The 22,902-nt window shown below is 41.7% G+C and overlaps 1 protein-coding gene and 1 long non-coding RNA gene across 4 annotated transcripts in view; both read right to left on the reverse strand.

The window, feature by feature from the left end:
- helz2b (helicase with zinc finger 2b) overlaps positions 1-22,902 on the reverse strand; it is a 135,626-nt gene that overhangs the window by 37,111 nt on the left and 75,613 nt on the right. The gene's annotated exons all lie outside the window — the stretch shown is intronic.
- LOC129415974 (uncharacterized) lies at positions 19,539-20,996 on the reverse strand. The gene is made up of 3 exons (XR_008635098.2): positions 20,970-20,996; positions 20,512-20,560; positions 19,539-19,674 (listed from the first exon to the last, which is right to left on the reverse strand). It is a non-coding gene; the product is annotated as an uncharacterized lncRNA (long non-coding RNA).

Genomic DNA, 22,902 nt, shown 5'->3' on the forward strand with positions numbered 1-22,902 from the left:
AAACAACCCATTAGCAACAAAAGTGGCTATTACTCAGTATTTTAACACTTAACATTGTTGAATTCACATTACACTGGTGTTGACCTTAAATTAGGAGTGTTAATTTTTAACACTGTATTTCTGTGCCAACACCAGTGTAGTGTGGAAACAACAATGAATAGTGTTGAACAAAGTGTAAAATTTAACAATATTGAGTGTTAAATTAACATATAATGGGTGTTGTTAAATTAACACTACACTTTTGACTAAATTAACACAGTGTAGTGTGGACACATATACACACTTTGCCGGTGTTAAATTTGACACCGTGGGTGTTATTTTAACACCAGTGATTTTGCTGTGTATTAAATCAGCTATTTCTTGCAGAGAAAGCTGGACAAAAGGGAAAGGTCCGGCCGATATCAGCAGTGGAACAGCAAACTGTGGCGACGGGACGTGACGTCTCCGTTCCCTTCCTTCAGGGAACGAGGGTTACATATGTAACAGAGACGTTTATGACGTCATGTCGTGACCGATGAATTGGGAATCCCTACCAAAGTGCCACTGAAGCTGACCCTTCCAGTGCCTGCGTAAACCCTCTGACCCTCCTTTTTAGGGAGACAGAAATGGGGTGGGAGCAGAGGCCGGTCACTACTTGCTCCGTAACCCACTCGTCAGGCGGAACTAAGATTGTTGCAGAAAGAGTGCCCTCTAGGGGTCTACCACTAAGGTGATGGTTTAAAGACTCGAGGTCTATCATAAAAAGTCTCTTAGTAGTACTAGAGAGGAGCAAAGCGAGCTTCGCTTAGGGAAACATGGTTAACAAAGGAACCCTAAAGGGGGCGCAATGTGGGCACTAGCCTCTTAAGGATACATCTAGTGAGAGGCTGGCAGCCAATGCTCCACAACATCAGCCACCAAGCGGTGGAGGAGACAAAAACAGTTTTTGTAACGTTTTTGTCTTAACGGCCTTCCATAATTGTGCGGTTGTGCAGCACCAAAAAGAAAGGCTGCAAGCTGACACAGGAGTCGTTCCTAGATGTTCTCACTGATCTGAAGAGAGAACTCGAGACGATACCGGCTCAATACGAACATGGCAAAATCTAGTGAATGTATTAGGTGTCCCCCAGCCAGCAGCTCTACAAATGTCTGAAAGCGAGGAACCACGAGCCAAAGACAAAGCCACGCTTCTAGTTGAATGGGCTCTCAATCCAAAAGGGCAAGCAATGTCCTGTTTTTCATAAGCCAGGGCGATTGTGTCTACAATCCAATGAGACATCCTCTGCTTAGTCACCCGACTCCGCCGATGGATGGCTGCGCAGGGAAGAATCTGATGAAGACGTCCCTGGGCGCTCAACACATCCGGTGGCAAGAGAGGAGAGGGAGGACGTAGGGTTATGAGCCCATCCGTCACACCCGATTGCCTCTGAAGACCTGGAGGAGGAAGAGGAATTCGCTGTTTTTGTGGTTTTGTGGGTGGTGGCTGAAAAGCTGGCAAAACGGAAATTAAAGAAAACAAAAGATTCTGCGCCTGGTCCTCCTGGGGGGGTGGGGGGTGGGGGGGGGTGGGTTGGGAGGTGATGGATGGGAGTGGTGCGTTCACCTTCTCCCGAAGAGCGATCCCCTCCACCTCCAGGTCGCCCATTTCAGGGCCGCTTGGATTTGCGCTTTCCACCAGGCTTAGCGCGCGGACCGGGCTGCTGGCGGCACCGCTGCAGGACGCCCTGGGCGAGGGGCAGACTGAGGAGCCGACGTCGATGGGGCAGGTGTTGGCTTCTTCCGGTGCGACATGATGTTAGCAAGAGCCTCAGTCTGCTAATGGGTGGCCGAGAACTATTGTTCAAAGTCTTTGACCGCCTCACCGAACAGGTCGGCCTGGGACACCGGAGCATTCAGGAGCCGGGTTTTATCAGCATCCTGCATGTTCGCCAGGCACAGCCAGAGGTGGCGCTCCTGGACCACCAGGGTGGACATAGCATGACTGACAGCCTGTGCGGTAGTCTTGGTCGCACGAAGCGCCAGATCTGTAGCTGCACGAAGGTCTTTAAAGACCGCCAAATCATGACCTCCCTCATGCAGATCCTTCAGAGCCTTAGCCTGATGGACCTGCAACAAAGCCATGGCATGTAAGGCTGAAGCCGCCTCCCCACAGGCCTGGTATGCAGACTTCGTCAGAGCTGACGAGTGTCTGCAGGCTTGCGAGGGAAGGGTCGGACAGTCCTTCAAGTAGGAAACGCCAGCAGGACACAGCTGCATCGCTACTGAATGTTCCACTGTCGGGATACTGGCATACCCTTTAGCGGCCCCGCTATCGAGGGAGGTGAGGGGTGATGGCTGATGCCAGATGGTTCCAGGAGATAAACAGGGTTTTCCACGCCCAAGTCAGCTCATCATGCACCTCGGGTTGAGCTCGTGAACCGCAACCCTTCCCGAAGGAGGGAGAGGATCCGGTCAATGTCCGAGAGTGACGGCCCCCTCTCCGATGTTATGGCAGATACAGACTAGACAGGGCGCTGCCAGCAGATGCAATTATCTGCATGCCAAGTTCATTGGTGTTTTAAAAGTTTCTCGAAGTAGATAGGTATCCCTTTAATTGGGATGGTTAAGAATGTTTTTTTTAAATATTAATTATTCATATAATTCATTATTCATTATCTTTGACACAGCATTTTATTTTACTTTGCCAGGTATGCAATGTTTTTGTTTTTATCTGTTTATTGATAGCTTCTTATTTGATTTTGGGTTGCTTATTGGCTTTTAAATTATGATTTTCCTACCTGTCTAATAAATTGTTATGTTTGATCTTATTCCGTGCTGCTCAGTAAATGTTGATTCTGCAAGTAATAACGATGTATCCTTTGTTACCGTAAGGGTTGAAATAAGGCTAGGATCTGCCTAAATCCCAGTTAGATAGCACTTAATGCATCAGCTAAGGATTTAAGAGATACACCCAGCACTTGGCGTTAGTGTACGTGTACTTAGAAGCGTGGAGGCTAACAATATGTATTTCCGTTTAGAGTAACATGTAAGTGTTATCTGACCACTTTAAGTGTACATAGGAAACTATGGCATGATTATACAGAGGTTACCTCTGGCGTAGTGTTAACTCAGAAACACTTAAACCACACTTAAATCTTCAACTTATTTAATCTTCTTTATTTTAACACGTTTCATGCTATTTAAAAGTAAAATCTGTTATTAGAATTTGTCATGGTAACGTCAAGGAGCTGGGCTTTGCAAAGTCAATGAACCAGAAGTAACCTGGTATAGGATAAAACAGATCTGTAGGTGTGGTTGGTAACAGGAATGTGTCTGTATGCTTTGAAATAATTTTGACTTGTGTCATCATTAACAAGAACAGAACAAATCATTATAAAGGAATCCACTGGTTCAGATCCCACCCCTAACCTGTTCATCCCACTCCCCGGCGTTCCTATTTTTATCACTTTAGTTATTTATATTAAACCTTATTTGTGAACCTGGACCACAAAACCAGTCATAAGAGGTATGAGTATGAAATAGCCAAAATACATTGCATGGGTCAAAATTATTGATTATTTGTGTCAAAATGTATTAGGATATTAAGTAAAGATCATGTTCCATAAATATATATTTGTAAAGTATCTTACATAAATATAAAACTATAAAAGTATAAAAATGTATTTATCATTAGTAATATGTGTTGCTAAGGACTTTATGTGGAAAACTTTGAAGGCAATTTTCTCAATATTAAGATTTTTTGCACCCTCAGATTCCAGATTTTCAAACGGTTAAATCTTGACAAAATATGGTATTTTCTAACATCATACATCAATGAAAAGCTTATTTATTTAGCTTCCAGATGATGTATAAATCTAAAAAAAAAAAATACTCTACTGGTTTTGTGGTCCATGGTCACATTTATGCAAAACAAAATATGTCATTCCATCATGGTGACAGTGAATGTATTGGATTTACATTATTGAATAGAAGTATTTGATCCTTCAATTATCAACATCAGAAATTTCTGAGTGTATATTTTATAAGTGCTGTGGCTACAACTTTTTCATTACGTTTGTACTACATATTGGCATACAATATAAAAGTGCCAAGGTCTATAGAGATATATTAAGGCATGTTTTTATTTTTTTCAAAAAAACGCCACTGCTCAATAAGTACTCTGCAGCTTTGCTTTGAAAGAGCTATATGAATAAAACAAAACCAATGACATGTAAATGTTTTTCCAGTGCATACTGGATCCACGAATATGCAAATTAGTTCCTGTCTCTACTCTTTTTTTCTCTCTGGACAGTGCATAATAATAACCAATCTAACATTACTGTACAGACTGTAAATGAGCCAGGTTATAGCATAAATGCTAATTTTCACCTGTAGTCCCAAAACAGAAAAACAACAAAATACAAAACAGTGCAACACGACAGAATATAATAAAATATACAATATCAAACAAGAAACACATTAACACACATTCAGACTACACATTACATTACATCAGTGAGGTTAGTCAAAATGATGACATAGCTGGGAACTTTTAAGATGCTTTTTAAATGTACAATAAGTTGGACATTCTCTAATGTTTATTAGGATACTGTTCCAAAATTGACCTCCTCTGATAGACAGTACAGTTTGTCCAAAGGTAGTTTTTCTATTCGGAATCTCTATATCTCCTCTGAGTACAGCTCTGGTACAATAACCTCTACCTGACCTTGATGTAATGTATGTAGAAAGTGATGGTGGAGAAAGTCCATGAAAAACTTAATAAATGAGCCAACTATTTTTAAAATGAATAAAATTTTCAAAATTGAGCATATTGTATTTTCCGAGAATATTACACTGATAAAATGCATTTTTATTGATTTTTTTTAATAACATTTCTATAGGTTTTAAATTTGTGTTTCCAGTGACCAGGTTGTAATGCAATAATCTATGTGTGAAAATATCACTGAATGTAAAAACATTTTAGCAGAAGTAATTTTGTATATTTGTATATTTTGTATTATTGAATTGTATATATTGTATTGTAAATTGAATTTAACTCTGTTCACTGTAAGTTTAATGTGTTTTTTAAAGGAAAGTGTTTGGTCCAGACGTGTGACGCCGAGGTACTTGAAGTCCTCTACAACGTCGAGTTCCATTCCCCCTAGGAACACATTGGACCGCTCCATATGGGATTTTTAGTGAAAATCATAACAAAAGTTTTCTTTTTGTTCAATAATAGGCAGGATTTAGACAGCCAATGCTGTATATTCTCCAGTTCTGATATAAGGATAGAGAGAGTAGAAAGAGGAGTTCAGAAGAAAGAGGAGGAGGGCGTGGTGAAAGAGGAGGAGGGAGACGAAGGGCAAGGTGACAAGCAGTCTCAGATGAAATTCGAGTTACTCTAGCTGACCATGTCCTTGTCCAAGGTATGACCATGAGGGAGGCTGAGCAACGAGTTAAGCCTAATTTGAGTCACTTCACCGTCGCCCAATCTTCAGGCAGGGAAACATGTAAATGTACTTACAGTAAGACTGCTCTGTACAGTAACTTTAGTCTGCATACACTGTTGGACTATGCTACAGGAATAAAGCCATGCATAAAATTGCCTTCCATACAGATAGACATATTAGTAGATGAATGCCAGGGGTGTATCATGCAAGAGGATTTTACCCTTGCTGTTTGGCCAGGACCAATATAGCCTGTGATGTGGATGAGATTCTCTGGCCTGACCCAGAACAAAGACAGGATGTTGAGGCGGAATTTTAAAAAAAAAAATTTTTACAATTGTGATGTGTAGCACATTAATCAATAAAAATGTGCTAATGCATATACTGATTATGTCTTTTGTGGTCATGTGGGGAAAAGTTTGGTTTTTCAGCAAAAGTGAATGGTTTTGAGTTTAGAGCTTCATTTTGACCCTAAAATAAGATGTTTGGAGAATTATGTGAGACGTAATTGTGTTTACTGTTTTGAGAATATGAGGCATAGTTTCAAGAAATGTGTTTAAGCATCCGTGAAAAACTATAATATGAGGCATTAATAATGATAAAAAATAATAAAATAATGATCTAAATGCTGTTTTAAAGTGTAACGTCACACCACAGGATACTGATTGTCCTAAAATATTTCCTAAACTCAATCCTTTCATGTAAACATATGTTTCACGAGTTCGCCCTTACATCTAATCTGATTGCCAAAGTAATCATATTTTGGCGTGCTGTCCTGGGGGGGTGAAGCTCGAACTCCGAATCCGGGGTATGGCCCGAACCCTGAGAACTCCCCCATCCCAAACTGGGATAGAACCGATTAGAGTGGCGAGTTGGGGTGGTGGAGGGATATCTGAAAACGATCTCAAGAGACTGAGGTAGGTAGAATTTCTGTATATGTAGTGTTTGGCTGATTACCAAATTAGATGCACCTGTGCTTGATTAATTATCTGATCGTGCTCCTCCCGAACCTTGTTAATAAAACATCATGTATAAGCAAAAATACCACGGTTTCACGGTTTTGCCATTGGAACTAGTGATGGCTAAATGAAGCATCGAATCAAGCACCGATACTTCCCTTACTGTTTCGAGACATGATTCGAAGCCTCAACGAGGGTGTCGAAAACAGCGCCATCTTTTGGTTAATAAAACATATAGCAGTCGCTTCTGGAGAAGATCCGTCAGTGAAGCAACAAGCTGATGAAATTCAGATGAATATTAATATTATGTGTACAAATAAAGCTTAGACAACATGTGTGAATGTCAATATAATAAATGCATTTACTCATTCAAGTGTGGCAAAAATGTCAGTATTAATTAATAAAAGTTAATATTCATACGATTCAATATGTATTTTATTGAATAATGTTCACACGCACAAGTATATGTACATACAATACTGTATATTTAGTATTATGGTGGACTTAAATGTGAACACACCTTTTGTTTGTCGTTGGTCACGTGATTTCTACGTTAACAACACAAGCTTCGAATCGATGCTTCATCTGGCACGCCCACTTTTGCTCGACACAAGCTCCGAAGCCCCGCTTCAAATGTAACATTACTAATTGCAACGTTTGCAAAATGTGTTAATTTCAACTCTCTGTGTATACAAACAACAACTTTTCAACTGAACACAATACATTTAGGCAACATACAACATGTATGCCAGGTAAAAATAAAGCCTTTAAATATATATTTTAGTACACTATGGCTGCGTTCACACGGTACCATAATACGGTTGTCAAACCCGTATTTGAGTCCTTAAGACGGTTCCGTTCACACGCAGTTCGGTTATTTACGGGTTTGACAACCGCATTCTATAACCGACTTCACACCCGTAACTTTACGGGTTTCACAACCATATTTACAGAGAAACTGTGCCGTGTGAACGGAATCGCACTGGACAACCAGTTGTCTGTCACGTCATTCGTTGCTCTTGTGTTAAGATAACGTTACAGTGCATGAAAATGACTGCAAACTACGCACCAGAATTGCTCCATTAGATTAATGTGATATTATATTACCTTCATAGACGCCACAGAACATATTACATTACGCATAAAATTGCGTGCAGCCAAGTAAGTGAGATATATAAAGTTTAAACTTTAAAAGTGGACGATTAATATAATGTTACCTGTATAATAAAAGGGATATAAAAATTAGCTGTTTATTTACTCACCTTTTATCTTCAGTAGAGCAATAAAGAAGATATTTTGCAAAACAACCCATCTGTGATTCAAATAATGCAAGCAAAAGATGCGTCAGTTTCAGAGGTCAAAAAGCAGATATATCCAATACAAAATTAATCTCCATGACTCCTGGTGACATTTTTTGCTGCTTGTGAAGCAAATCGGTCGGTTTTTGCAGGATATTGAACGTTATTTACAACATTATTAGCGTCCATATAGAACTGTGGCAACATATAAAGTGCGCTTTTTACACTCCCGCTCTTTAGGTGGCGCTAAGAGGCTGGTTTTGCCTGCGGTTGGTAAACCATACTATCTGCGCCACCTACAGAGCGGGAGCGTAAGCGCACTTCCTACTTGGCTGCGTTAATGGTTTAAATAAAGTTCGATTTCTTGTTAAAACGGATCGATTTGCTTCATAAGTCATTATGATTACTTTTATATTGTATATATTTGCTTTGGTAAAACGTGCAGTTGCTGAAACTGATTTTATGTTCATTCATTCTGGAAATTAAAACTTTAATAAGGAACCACCCTTGTTTATTTTTCTCTGCACAATGGTAAGCGTTACACCAGCCAGTTGTTTTTGTTAATTACATAAATAAAGTTTGCCCATTGCATAAATAATACTTTTTTTAATAAATTCGTCCGTCACTATGGTTACAGGCGCCGCGTGTAACTAGAATACGGGTTTGAGGTCGGTTGCTCGTTCATACAGGCAGTGTTCTATTTGTGTGTTTAATTTGCTGTCTGAACAGGACACTTCCAGACTCACACCTGTAAGTAAATACGGTTGTCACTCCCGAAATTTTGTCGCGTGAACGCACCCTATATATTAAATGAAAACATCAAATCAATTACATAACTTAATAATTGAATTAATTTTGTGTAAACACAGCTCATTCTGGAAACGGTTGCACAGAAAATTAAGTGGTTTTAACTCGGTATACCTTGAAACCGGTAACCAGCCCATGCCTACATATGTGCAAACAGTAACATTTACACCATAGCACAAACTAATTGGCAGACTTAATAAACAGACTAATAGTGTACCTGCTAATGAGCTTCTCCTCAGCAATTTCCTCTCTGAACAGGAAGTCGTGAGCTCTCTCTTTGTAGTTGTCCTGGCGAAGTGGTGAACTGTGATCTGAATGGGAGCTGAAATGTAGATTCATCTGGGGTGGTTTGTATTTACTAAGGAGCAGCTCATCTCCCCCCATACTGGTGGTGAAGAAGGGCACAATAACCCTGTTTCCCCTGTCCCAGCGTTCATTCGAAACATTTTCAGCACAATCGCTCTCTTCTTCATCCTGCTGGGCATGAAACTGTTTGCCGACTCTCACCTTAATTTTCCTGAGCAGAACCGGTCGCATGTCGAAGTCGAACACCAGCCATTGTTCGTACACACCGGGGTGGAAAGACAGAAAGCATACGCTCAGCTCATATGTGGAGTGCGAGGAGCGGAGGTGGTGTCCTGGAGTGTGTGTTATAGGGGGGAATGTGTTCAAATTATCACCCAAGGAAAAAACAGCACCACTTTCCACTTTCAACAGAGCCACATTTGCCAAAGACCTCTAGACAAACACAAATAAACACATGCATGTGAGAACACACATGCACAGCTGGTGCCATAATACAGCAAAATGTAAGCTGTGCATATATAGCTGACCTCAGTGGTTATTTTGAATCTCCATGTTATTTCACCGTCTGTTTGTAAACACTCCATATTCAGTCTCTGATCGTGTGTAATGCACACATCATCCACCTGCTCGGAGATCTGAAAAATATACACATATTTGACATTTTTCGTTTTGTTTAGGGAAAATATGTATTCTTTCTCTGCACAAGAAGATACAGTATGCCCGCACACTTTTGTGCAGGTTTTGAAATGTGTCTTAGTTCATTTAGTGTCTTCTGATCTACCTTTTTGGACAGTAAGGGCACAATATGTACGATTTTTGCATTAAAGTTTCCAAAAACTACTAGCACAGTGTTGTACAGTTTGTTCATATATGTAGCTACTGTAGATCATATTTACAGTATTGTTCAAAATAATAGCAGTACAATGTGACTAACCAGAATAATCAAGGTTTTTAGTATATTTTTTATTGCTACGTGGCAAACAAGTTACCAGTAGGTTCAGTAGATTCTCAGAAAACAAACAAGACCCAGCATTCATGATATGCATGCCCTTAAGGCTGTGCAATTTGGCAATTAGTTGAATTAGTTGAAAGGGGTGTGTTCAAAAAAATAGCAGTGTGGCATTCAATCACTGACGTCATCAATTTTGTGAAGAAACAGGTGTGAATCAGGTGGCCCCTATTTAGTCACATTGTATTAACGACGACAGTGGGGCTTCTGGCCTTAGTCAAACGGGTTGGCACGTATGGTTGGGTTGTGATTTTGGCGCTTTCTTTATATTGCGAATAGTATGCCATACAGACCCGTTTGCCACTGAACCTGCATTAACGACGACAGTGGGGCCTCCAGCCTTAGTCAAACGGGTTGACACGTATGGTCAGGTTGCGATGTTGGCGTTTTCTCGTGATCTTGTAAATAGTATGCAATATAGACCCGTTTGCCACTGAACCTGCATTAACGATGACAGTGGGGTTACAGGCCTTAGACAAAAGGGTCGACAGGTTTCATTTTCTCTTAAATAACGGAAGGTGACAATTAGTTACCATATATACTGCGCAGTGGTCCCCCAATTGTCAAAATCCTCAAATGTGGAAAATATAAATATGACGAAATAGTTAGTCTGTCTGAAACTAAGCTGATTAAACCACATCACTGTGTGACACTTGCATTACATGTGAACGGCCCCTACGCTAATATGATTTTGTTTTTCTCTCCCGGTCTCGTCCCTGGGTCCCATTGACCCTGAGGACAATGGGACAAACAGACCCAGTTCTGGTAGATGTGAAAGTCGGCACACCTCTGATCTACTGGTCGTCCTTCAATGTGATGCCCAGCTGATGCCTGACCAACGACCACCGGCAGGACCCGCTTAATATCCGCTTAATCTCTGCTTAATCTCCGCTTAATCTCCGCTTAAGCTCCTTATCCGTTTATATGTGTGTGTATACATGTATATCTCCCAAAGGTTTTTCCCTCCTAGGACTTTTTATTTTTAATTCCTCGGCTAAACAACCCGGGGTTTTTGTTTTTTTTCTCCTAGGGGGTTTTTTACCCCGGGGAGGTAGCCTGCTTAACTTAGCTTCTTCTCCTAGACGTTACATTAGTAATACGCTCGCTCATAATGTCGCGTCATAGCCGCAGCAAATTTGACTGCTTATGCTATTGTGTATTATGTTGTGCTATCTGTCGTTTTTCTGTGCTTTTACTGCTTCTATTAATGTAAAGCTGCTTTGAAACAATTGAGTATTGTGAAAAGCGCTACATAAATAAAATTGAATTGAATTGAATTGTACTGCTATTATTTTGAACAATACTGTATGGTTGTTGTGACCCCCGTCATGGTTCGCAGTGACGTATGCGGGGACCCGGAAGCAGTGTTGAATACACATGTATGTATGCGGGTTTAGTAAATAAAGAGGTTCACTCAGTAACGCTTCTAAGTTGTATGTGATTTATATGCATCCATCTACATGGTGTCAGAAGTTTAAACAAAGTTTAAACGCGAATGGCGGATATACAGCAACGCCGGTCTTTCAACAGCAACAGCTAAGGTGAAAGCATACACATTTCTGAATCTCGCCGGTCCCGATGCCCAGGATAAATATGACACGTTTACTTTTGAGGAAGGGGAAGACCCGGAAGATCCAGACACACTATTAAAGAAATTTGAGGAAATCTGCATTCCTGTAAAGAATGTAATTATGGACAGACATGCATTTAACACAGCAAATCAAAAGACGCATGAGACAATCCAGTCATATGTCGCCACACTGAAAACACTAGCTAAAAAGTGTGAGTTTGGCACATTGCATGACGAACTAATAAGAGATCGGTTGGTGTGTGGCATTCAGAATGACAGCATCCGTACACAGCTGCTAAAAGAAAAAGGATTAACTCTACAGTCAGCTATTGAAATATGCATGCTACATGAGCAATCTGAAAAAGGAAACAGAGAAATAAAAAAAGAAACAAGTGCTAAAGAAATAAAAAAAGAAAATGAGGTTTATGCTGTGCAATACTTTACATGCATGAACTGTGGTGGTCAGCACTCATCTGACCGCAGCAGTTGCCCAGCTTACAACAAGCGCTGCAATGCATGTGGAAAATGGAATCACTTCTCTAAATGCTGCAGATCAAGCAAAGCACGTGCCTACAACAAGCAGGTACAAGGCCCATTCCAGTCAAACAGAGCACTTAACCCTGCTCGCAGAGGGGAACAGACACACAAGATAAGTGAACTCAATGCACAGATTGCAGATGAAGCAGCAGATGTATTTTACTGTGAAAGTCTGGAAATGCCAGCTGATAAAGGAGAGATATTCACTATGCTGTCCACTTCTAAAACAGGGAAGCAACTTAAGGTGAAGATTGACACTGGAGCACGTTGCAATGTACTGTCCAGAGATGTTCTCCAGCACATCGATCCAGATGCCCACATCGACCACAATCAGACTGTCAACCTTGTAGCTTACGGAGGCCAGATCATAAAGACTTTAGGTGTCACCTATGTAAACTTCATATGCGGAACGTTACAGTTCCACGTTGTGGAAAATAATGTAAAACCACTATTGGGTCTCAGAGACAGTGTCAAACTGGGCTTTGTGCATCTGGGTCAGAACGTGCATGACCTCCAGCAGGGGGCACCCGAGCTCACAGTGTTTAAAGATCTATTTGATTGCAGTACTGTAGGCAAACTGCCTGTGGTGTATCACATGCGGCTGGACCCTTCTGTGCACCCCACAATATGTGCCCCCAGACGAGTGCCATTGGCAATGAAGGACAAAATAATCAAGGAGCTTCACAGAATGACTGAGCTGGGAGTTATCAAACCTGTTCAGGAGCCCACTGAGTGGATGTCGTCCATGGTGGCTGCATGTAAAAAAGATGGTGCTGTAAGACTCTGTATCGATCATGTGTACCTCAATAAAGATCCTGTGTACCTCAATAAAGCCCAACAGTGTCTGAGCAACCAGTAAAAAGCCTTGGAAGGTGGTATGATGCAAGCCTGAAAGACAAAGACCAGGTGCAGCAGCTGCGCAAAGACATGAGTAGTAGCCTTCAATCCATCGACAACACCCAGCTACCTGGAAAGTTAAAAGCCTGGTGTCTGCAGTTTGGTCTCCTACCACGGGTGTTGTGGCCCCTAATAGTGTATGAGGTTCCAATCTCAACAGTGGAGAAGATGGAAAGAGGAGTCACAGGATACTTGAAGAAGTGGCTCGGAGTTCCACGATGCCTAACCACCATAGGCCTCTATGAAGATGGTGTCCTCAAGCTGCCCCTCACCAGTTTAACAGAGGAATTCAAACGTGCAAAAACCAGGTTCCAGATGACACTCAATGAATCTCGAGACCCAGTGGTGAGCAACAACGCACCGACCTTGGCAAGTGGGCGCAAATGGAGGGCAGGAAAAGCAGTCCAGGAGGCAACAGCAGCCCTCAGACATGCTGACATTGTGGGTCATGTTCAGCAAGGGAGAGGAGGCCTTGGGCTAACTAGCCGTGATGTCTGGAGTAAGGCCACTGCACCAGAGCGGCGGAAGATTGTGGTGCAGGAAATACGCCATCAGGAGGAGTCTGCAAGGTGGGCCAAGGCAGTCTTTCTTTCTAAACAGGGACAGTGGACTCGATGGGATAGTGTGGAGAAGAGGAAGATCAGCTGGAGGGATCTGTGGGCCATGGAATCGAGGCGGTTGAGCTTTTCCATCAGAGCAACATATGACGTCCTTCCAACACCAGTTAATCTTCACCAATGGTATGGGGAAGATCCGGACTGTGCCCTCTGTTCCATGCCAGGCAACCTCAAGCACATTCTCACAGGGTGTAAAACAAGCCTCACCCAAGGACGCTACACTTGGCGTCACAACCAAGTCTTAAAAAACCTTGCATCCGCCCTGGAGGACAAGCGAGCTGCCACCAATTCCCTACCACCCCCAACAGCATCACAACCCTTACGGATGACTTTTGTCCGCGAAGGGGAAAAACCACCGAAAAGCAGCTCTAAACCATCAGAGCGAGACCAGCTGCGCTTGGCCCGCGACTGGAAAATGCTGGCTGACATTGGTCGGCAACTTGTGTTTCCTCCGGAGATTGCAACCACCACCCTAAGACCAGACATGGTGCTCTGGTCCCATTCCCTCAAGAAGGTCTTCATTATTGAGCTCACAGTACCCTGGGAGGACTCAGTAGATGAGGCTTATGAGCGAAAACATCTGCGCTACGCCGATCTAGCTGCCCAAGCACGGAATCATGGCTGGAACACAGAAGTCCGACCAGTGGAGGTAGGCTGCAGGGGTTTTGTGGCAACATCTACAACCAGGCTGCTTAGAGACCTGGGAATTAAGGGCCAGAGCCAGCGGTTGGCAATCAGAGCTGTTTCGGAGGCGGCAGAAGGCAGCAGTCAGTGGCTCTGGATGAAGAGGAAAGACCCCAGATGGGCCCCGAAGTGAAAGGGCCAGGAGGTATGCGGTCAACAACGCTTGACTCAGGGAGGAGGACGCCCCTGCCATGCATAGTCCCATGGGATGTTGGCTATCAACAAGAAAGCAACTCCAATGACTAATTGGTATGGGACGCAAGCGTAGGATTGATCACCCTGTCGCTGGCCGCCTTTGGGGAGGGTGTATAGTGTGAAAGGCCGAAACACCCTAGGAACCAAAGGGACACTACTGATGATGCGCTTCCCATATATATATGTATATATATGTATGTATATATATGTATATATATATATATATATATATATATATATATATATATATATATATATATATATATATATGTATGTATGTATGTATATATATGTATATATATATGTTTATTTATTTATTTTTAATCAGGCTCACTGTTCATGCACTCTTGGAAGTGCTTGCACAAAGGATTGTAACACCTCATCCTGTGTTCTTGGAACCCTCCTTAGGCCACATCACCCTATGAAGACAATAGAACAGGTCATAGCTGACATGCCAGGAGCCAAGGTGTTTAGCATCCTGGATGCAAAGTGTGGATTCTGGCAGGTGCCACTTAGTGAGGAGTCATCAAAGCTGACCACCTTTATGACCCCAGTGGGACGATATGCTTTCCTCCGAATGCCCTATGGAATATCTACGGGCAGTGAAGTTTTCCAAAGGTGCATGGAGCAGCTCTTTGAAGGCCAACCATGCGCGATCGTTGTCGATGACATCCTGGTCTGGGGCAGCACAATAGAAGAACATGATATGCGCCTCAGACAAGTCATGAACAGAATACATGCCATAAAGCTGAAGCTAAACCCGGATAAGTGCTGTTTCCGGGTGTCTGAGGTGTCATATGTGGGCCATCTACTGACTGACCAGGGCATAAATCCTGACCCTACGAAGACAGAGGCAGTCTGCTCCATGCCAACCCCAGAGGACAAACATGGTATCCAACGGTTCCTGGGCATGACAAATTACTTGTCGAAATTTATCCCAGGGTACAGTGAGATCACGGCACCACTGCGTCAGCTCCTCCTGCAGGATGTGCCATGGAGTACTTCGATGTGCATCAGCCAGTGGTGCTATCTGCAGATGCTTCTCAACATGGCCTGGGTGCCGTTTGCCTTCAAAATAACAAGCCTGTTGCATTTGCCTCCAGAGCGCTCACAGAGACTAAGTCACATTATGCGCAAATAGAAAAGGAGCTGCTGGCCTTAGTCTATGCTTGTCTGAAGTTCCATGACTACATATATGGTCGCCCGGTGGTTGTCGAAACAGATCATCAGCCCCTCATCACCATTCTGAAGAAATCATTACATTCAGCCTCTGCCCGCCTTCAGAGAATGATGCTTAAGCTGCAGCGGTATAACCTCCAAGTCGTCTACAAAAAAGGCAAAGAGTTATATCTAGCCGATGCTCTTTCACGTGCACACCTACCCCTCACTGACCTGGCAGACACCTGTGAGGACTATGATGTGATGACGGTGGAAGTTTTATCTTCAAGGAGAATTGAGGAACTACGATGAGAAACACAGGCAGACCACGTCTGTAAGCGTTTAGCTGAGATCATTGCAGTGGGATGGCCTGATTCATCAAAAAAGCTGCCAAGTGATTTAAGGCCATTCTATGCTATACGAGATGAACTCACACTGGACAATGGGCTGGTGTTACGTGGTCAATGATTCGTCATTCCCACTCGCTGCAACACTACTATGCTAAACAGCTGCATCAAGGTCACCCGGGGCTGGAAGCAACAAAGCGCAGGGCCAGAGAGACCCTGTTCTGGCCCACCATATACCAGGACATTGAACATGACATCTCCAAATGTGCTCCTTGTAATGCCCTCAAGCCGCACCAAACAAAGGAACCCCTTCAATTACATGATGTACCAGACTTACCATGGGCCTTTACAGCAGCTGATGTTTTTGAGTGGGGGGAGAAGAACACTTAGTGCTTGTGGACTCATACTCGGGCTGGTTTGAAATAGACCAGCTCCCAAACATGACCAGTGCGACCATAGTAACCAGGTTAAAGCGCCACTTTGCCACTCATGGAGCCCCTCAGCAGCTAATGACCGACAACGCAGCATACTTCACAAGCAAGGAGTTTCTGGACTTTGCCAGCACATGGGACTTCCGTCACATCACCAGCAGCCCTCACTACCCCCAGTCTAATGGGCTAGCTGAGCGGGCTGTACGCTCAGCCAAACACCTGCTAGAAAAGTGTGCACGAGATGGAACAGATGTGTATGCAGCACTATTACGTTTACGCAACATTCCAAGGGATGGGCTGCCCTCACCAGCCCAACGCCTGCTTTTTAGACGTACCAAGACCCTCATTCCTATGACCAAAGCAATGTATATGCCAAAGGTGGAAACACAGGTTAAGGAAGCCTTAACACATGCCAGAAAAAAGGGGAAGTCATGTTATGACAGATCAGCTAAGCCTTTGACTTCATTGCATGCAGGACAGATGGCGAGATTGCAGACAAACAGGGGATATGATAGATTGGCAACAGTTATAGGGAGAGCATCGCAGCCAAACAGTTACCAGGTTCAGGCCGGAGAAGCTACGTATGTGAGAAACAGACGCCACCTCTTACAAACACCTGAACGATATACACCATCAGCAGCAACAGAGGTCCAGGTTATGGACAATACTGAACCCCCAATGGAGCCCCAGCCTAATGTGGAACAGCCACAAACAGAACAGATGCAGGAACCACCTCTGGTTATCACCCGGTCAGGCAGGATATCAAACCCTAACTCTCTGTACAAAGACTATGTTACGTAGATATCCTTATGCTTATCAGCTTATACACTGTTGTGTATTGGTAGCTGTTTAAATCTTCTGTTGAATTACTGATAACTTGGTTTCAAGTAAATGTTCATTAGTTATTAAAATGTATCTATCTTTAAGGAGGGGGATGTAGATCATATTTATGGTTGTTGTGACCCCCGTCATGGTTCGTAAGCAGTGACATATGCGGGCACCGGAAGCAGTGTTGAATACACATGTATGCGGGTTTAGTAAATAAAGAGGTTCTCTCAGTAACGCTACTAAGTTGTATGTGATTTATATGCATCCATCTACAGTTACATTATCCCAAATGTTTTTAACAATTTGAGAAGTTACCGTTTTAACCAGCACTCCATCCATTTTCATAGGGTCACTTGTCAATAACGTCACTTACGGGTTATCCTCAATTTTCGCTTTAGCTGCCATAGAAACGATGGTGTGTTTGAATTCCTATGGCACTGCATAGACCAGGGGTCTCCAACCTCTTTTCATTGGAGAGCTACTTTCTAAAAAATAAAAGTGGTCGAGAGCTACTTGTGTCACGTAATACCTAAATTAGTGAGTTAATTAGACACTTGTCTATTTACTCACTGTGATTTGAACTCTTTCCCCGCCAGCATTTTTTTTTAAAAGTTGCCAGCCAGTGCCAGCATTTTTTTTCCACAAAATTTTAATACTTTACAGAAAATGCTTTTCTTTAAACATAAACATCAAATGAAAGAACAGATCCTTTTAAACAACAAAAAAACTTTCATGTTGTCTTTATTTATACTTTTTTATCACCTCTTAGATATGGGTAGGATTCTTCCAAAAATACCACATTTTGAATAAAAAATTAAATTATTAAAGATCAGATTTAGAAAGATGATCTAAACATACACAGAGTATTTACTGCTTTTGGATTCATAATAGGGATGTGCATGTACGTCACGTATGGCTCTCTGGTATCCGTTGACATTTGATGTTTAAATATGAGATGATAACCCATTGAACTTGTGATGACGACTTTATTTTCGTTTGATCAAAAATGAATCTGAAAAAAAAGGCATCCTTTTTAACCATAGTGCCTCGACTCGAGGTGTGTTTGGCGTTGCGCGGATCGTCCGGTTGCCGCGGTGCGGGCTTCACAGCGTTGCGTGGATCGTCCGGTTGCTGCGTCGCGGGTGCGCCGACTTATCTGTTTGTTTTTGAATCATACATGTTAAATTACTGATGTCATAAGATACGCCGGTCTACACAGCTCAACGCGACAAACACGCACCCAGTCTTTACAACCACAGGCACTTGTAACACTAACCAGACATCCAAATGCGCCATAACCACAGAGAATAAATAAATAAATAAACCTACGAGCGAGCTACCTGCAATTAAGACACGAGCTACCAGTAGCTCGCGAGCGACGTGTTGGAGACCCCTGGCATAGACCGATCAACGTGTGACATCAAAGTATCACAAGAGCAATATGAAAGCAGTGTTGCGTCACTCTCGTGATACTTTGATGTCATACGCCAGTTGATCTGCTTGATGTGTGCTGAAAGAGTACTTAAAGCCTACTTATACTATGCCCTAATAGTATGTACTGTTTTTGTAATGGTAAATGACATACTTTGGCATGCGGAGCAACACAGTATGCACACACTGGGACATACAATACTAACACAAAACAGAAGTGACGACTGTTGCCACTGTGATCCTTAAGAAACACAAGCATCAAAATACAACACATATTTGCATTTTAGCATTTCTTTATTCCTTATTTGTCACGCAATGTTTCTCTGTATTTGAATTTATTGATTCAGTGGCACATCATTTAATTAGCAAATTGTGTGTAGTGCAACTAACTCCGCCCTGGTGAAAAAATAGTATGCTAAATATATTTAATTTTGATATATTTAAGTATACTTGCAGTCACACTAATGACCAGTATACTTAAAGTGTGCTATTGATTAGTTTATTTAAAGAGTGCTATTTTGGAACAATTAATTTTGTACTTAATATATTTTAGTTGTATATTAATTGTAACAAAGTACAACTTTAAGTGTATTTAGTGTACTTTTGTGTGCTAAAGTGGAACAACTTTAAGTGTATTTAGTACAATTTAAGTACATGACTGTTTTTGTGCTAAATTCATGCTTGATAAGTGGATTTAGAGTGTGTTTTATTTATGTTAGGAGTACATTACAAATGTATTATGAGTGTCTTGCAAACATACAATCAGTATACCTTAAATAGGCTGTTTGCATACATTTTTGGCCAATCCAAAATTCTAAAAACTGGTGAAAAATGAATATGCCAAGTACATTACATTTTGTATACTTTTACATACCTGCAGCTAGATTAGTAATGAGTATACTTCAAGTGCGTTAATAATTAGTTAACTTAAAGAGTGCTATTTTGGGAATAGATTACTTGCTGGTTACATAACCAAAATATTTTTTTCCAAATAAATAAAAGCTGATTAACAGTCAAAAACAATTCATTTTAAATATATTTAAAATATAGTTTTATTCACAGCATTAAAAGTGTACAGTATTTGCCAAAAATTGAACAATTACTCATTGAAGAATGTCAAGATGATTAAGTTTACAACGTCTTTCTCTCCCAAATCAACTTTATTCTGGCAGGTTTTGGTTCAGCTGTAGGAAATCTGAAAAAAAGTGTTTAATATTAAAACATTACATTTATTTAAGACTTACTGTATTAAATCTATAGTTTACTGGCAGAGATTGTATAGCAGATATATTTTAACCTAAACTAGAGCTTGACTAAAATGTCATCATATATATTAAGGGGCGGTTTCCCAGACAGGAATTAGACTAGTCCTAGACTAAAATAAATGTAAGAGCTGTCCAAACTGAAAACAACTTGCTCTGACATATCTTAAAATACATCAGTGCCCTTTGTTTTACATCGTAATGCACATAAGTAATGTTTTTAGTAAGGCATGTTTGTTAAACCTATCCTAATTAAACTAAGGTCTAGTCCTGGATAAAGCTAATCCATGTCCGGGAAACCACCCCTAAGAGTTTTCATTATAATGACTTGCCTATATGGGCTGCAAAATCCTCCTTACATAAAATACTTCAGCTCCTAAAGAAAGATTTTTTGTATTAAATTTAAATGTAAAACTTGTCAGAAAGAAAATGCAACAAGCAGACAATTGGGTGGTTTCCTGTAAAGGGATTAGCTTAAAACAGGACTAGGCCTTAGTTTAATTAAGAAATATAACTAGTTTCAAAAACATGCCTTAATAAAAACATTACCTGTGTGCATTTTGAGGCAAAACAAAGGACACTGGTGTATTTTAAGATATGTCAGTGCAAGTTGTTTTCGGTTTGGACGGCTCTTGCATTTGTTTTGGTCTAGGACTGGTCTGATCCCTGTCCGGGAAACCGCCTCAATATGTATATAACGTTATCTAAACTGAAGCTTGATTTACTACTACGAATGAATTATTATATCTTAAGAGTTTAAAATGACTTACCATTAGCTGCAAAGTCCTCCCTACAAATGTCTTTGAAAAACTTTAGCTTCTGAGGAAAGAATGCAGCATCATTAATACTAAATACAGTTAAGTTAGGTAAAAGCCTTACAACCCCTAAACAGTCAATAAATGGTTAACTTTCACGCTACATTAAAAAAAACAGATTTTCTGATGCTACCTTTTTTCATTAACATATACATACACACCAATACATATATTTAACAAAACAATCGGGTGTACTAATTTTCGATATAACAGGCTAACAGTGCTATCTTTCAAACCTTTAACATTAGCTATAAGCTAAGCTAAGCTAAGCTACACAGCAGCTTATCACTAATAGTGAGTTAGACACCGCGTTATTGACAACATTTCGCATTTGAAATATGATAGTCTACTGATAAACTTCAGAATGGTTAAACGATAATCAAATATATTAATTTTAAGATATTTTAACGTACCTTGGGACTGAATCCGTCTGTCTTGAAACTGCGGTCAGGCCACCCTCCACTTTGAAAAAGACGGTCAAACTAGCCCTCACGTTTTTTCTGTGTGCACATATATTAGGCAAAGTTTCTCACTTAATCTGTTGATATTTCTGTTGCATTCTGTGTCTGTTTTGAATCGTTGCTAGGGTGTTGTGGGTGGTTTCTGGGCTGTTTCTGTTGCGTTATGTGTGGTTGCTGGGGTTCTGTGGGTGGTTGCTAGGCTGTTTCTGTTGAGTTCTGTTTGGTTGCTAGGCTGTTTCTGTTGCATTCTGTGTCTGCCAAGTCGTTGCCAGAGTATTATGGGCTGTTTCTCTTGCATTTTGTGTGGTTGCTAGGGTTCTTTAAGTGGTTGCTAGGCTGTTTCTGTTGCATTTTGTGTGGTTGCTAGGCTGTTTATGTTGCATTATGTGTCTGTTAAGTCGTTGCTAGGCTGTTTCTCTTGCATTCTGTGTGGTTGCTAGGGTTCTTTAAGTGGTTGCTAGGCTGTTTCTGTTGTATTTTGTGTGGTTGCTAGGCTGTTTCTGTTGCATTCTGTGTCTGTTAAGTCGTTGCTAGGGTATTATGGGTTGTTGCTGTGCTGTTTCTCTTGCGTTCTGTGTGGTTGCTGGGGTTCTTTGGGTGGTTGCTAGGCTGTTTCTGTTGTATTTTGTGTGGTTGCTGGGCTGTTTATGTTGCATTCTGTGTCTGTTAAGTCGTTGCTAGGGTATTATGGGTTGTTGCTAGGCTGTTTCTCTTGCATTCTGTGTGGTTGCTAGGCTGTTGCTAGGGTTCTTTAAGTTGTAACTAGGGTATTATGGGTGGTTGCTAGGCTGTTTCTGTTGCATTCTGTGTGTGTTTTAAGACTTTCCTAGGGTATAATGGGTGGTTGCTAGGCTTTTTCTCTTTCATTCTGTATGGTTGCTAGGATTCTTTAAGTGGTTTCTGGGCTGTTTCTGTTGCATTCTGTGTCTGTTGGGTCGTTGCTGGAGTGTTGTGGATTGTTGCTGGGCTGTTTCTCTTGCATTCTGTGTGGTTGCTAGGGTTCTTTAAGTGGTTGCTAGGCTGTTTCTGTTGTGTTTTGTGTGGTTGCTGGGCTGTTTCTGTTGCATTCTGTGTCTGTTGGGTCGTTGCTGGGGTGTTGTGGGTTGTTGCTGGGCTGTTTCTCTTGCGTTCTGTGTGGCCGCCAGGCTGTTGCTACGGTTCTTTAAGTTGTTGCTAGGCTGTTTCTGTTGCATTCTGTGTCTGTTGAGTCATTGCTAGGGTATTATGGGTGGTTTCTATGCTGTTTCTCTTGCATTCTCTGTGTGTTTTAAGTCGTTGCTAGGGTATAATGGGTGGTTGCTAGGCTGTTTCTCTTGCATTCTCTGTGTTTTAAGTGGTTGCTAGGGCATCATGGGTGGTTGCCAGGTTGTCTCTGTTGCATTCTGTGTGGTTGCTAGGGTTCTTTTAGTGGTTACTAGGCTGTTTCTGTTGCATTATGTGTGTGTTTTAAGTGGTTGCTAGGGTATTATGTGAGGTTGCTAGGGTGCTTTAAGTAGTTGCTAGGCTGTTTCTGTTGCATTCTGTGTGTGTTTTAAGTGGTTGCTAGGGTATTATGTGTGGTTGCTAGGGTGCTTTAAGTGGTTGCTGGGCTGTTTCTGTTGCATTCTGTGTGTGTTTTGGGTGGTTGCTGGGGTGTTGTGGGTGGTTGCTGGGATGTTTCTGTTGCATTCTGTGTGGTTGCTTGGCTGTTTTTGTTGCACTACGTGTTTGCTTTAAGTAGTTGCTAGGGTGTTATGGGTAGTCGCTAGGATGTTTCTGTTGCATTCCGTGTGGTTACTTGGGTTCTTTAAGTGGTTGCTAGGTTGTTTCTGTTGCATTCTTTGTGGTTGCTAGGCTGTTTTTGTTGCATTCTGTGTGTTTTAAGTCGTTGCTAGGGTATTATGGG

The sequence above is a fragment of the Misgurnus anguillicaudatus genome, chromosome 2 (genome assembly GCF_027580225.2).
Source record: "Misgurnus anguillicaudatus chromosome 2, ASM2758022v2, whole genome shotgun sequence".
NCBI classification, from domain to species: Eukaryota; Metazoa; Chordata; class Actinopteri; order Cypriniformes; family Cobitidae; genus Misgurnus; species Misgurnus anguillicaudatus.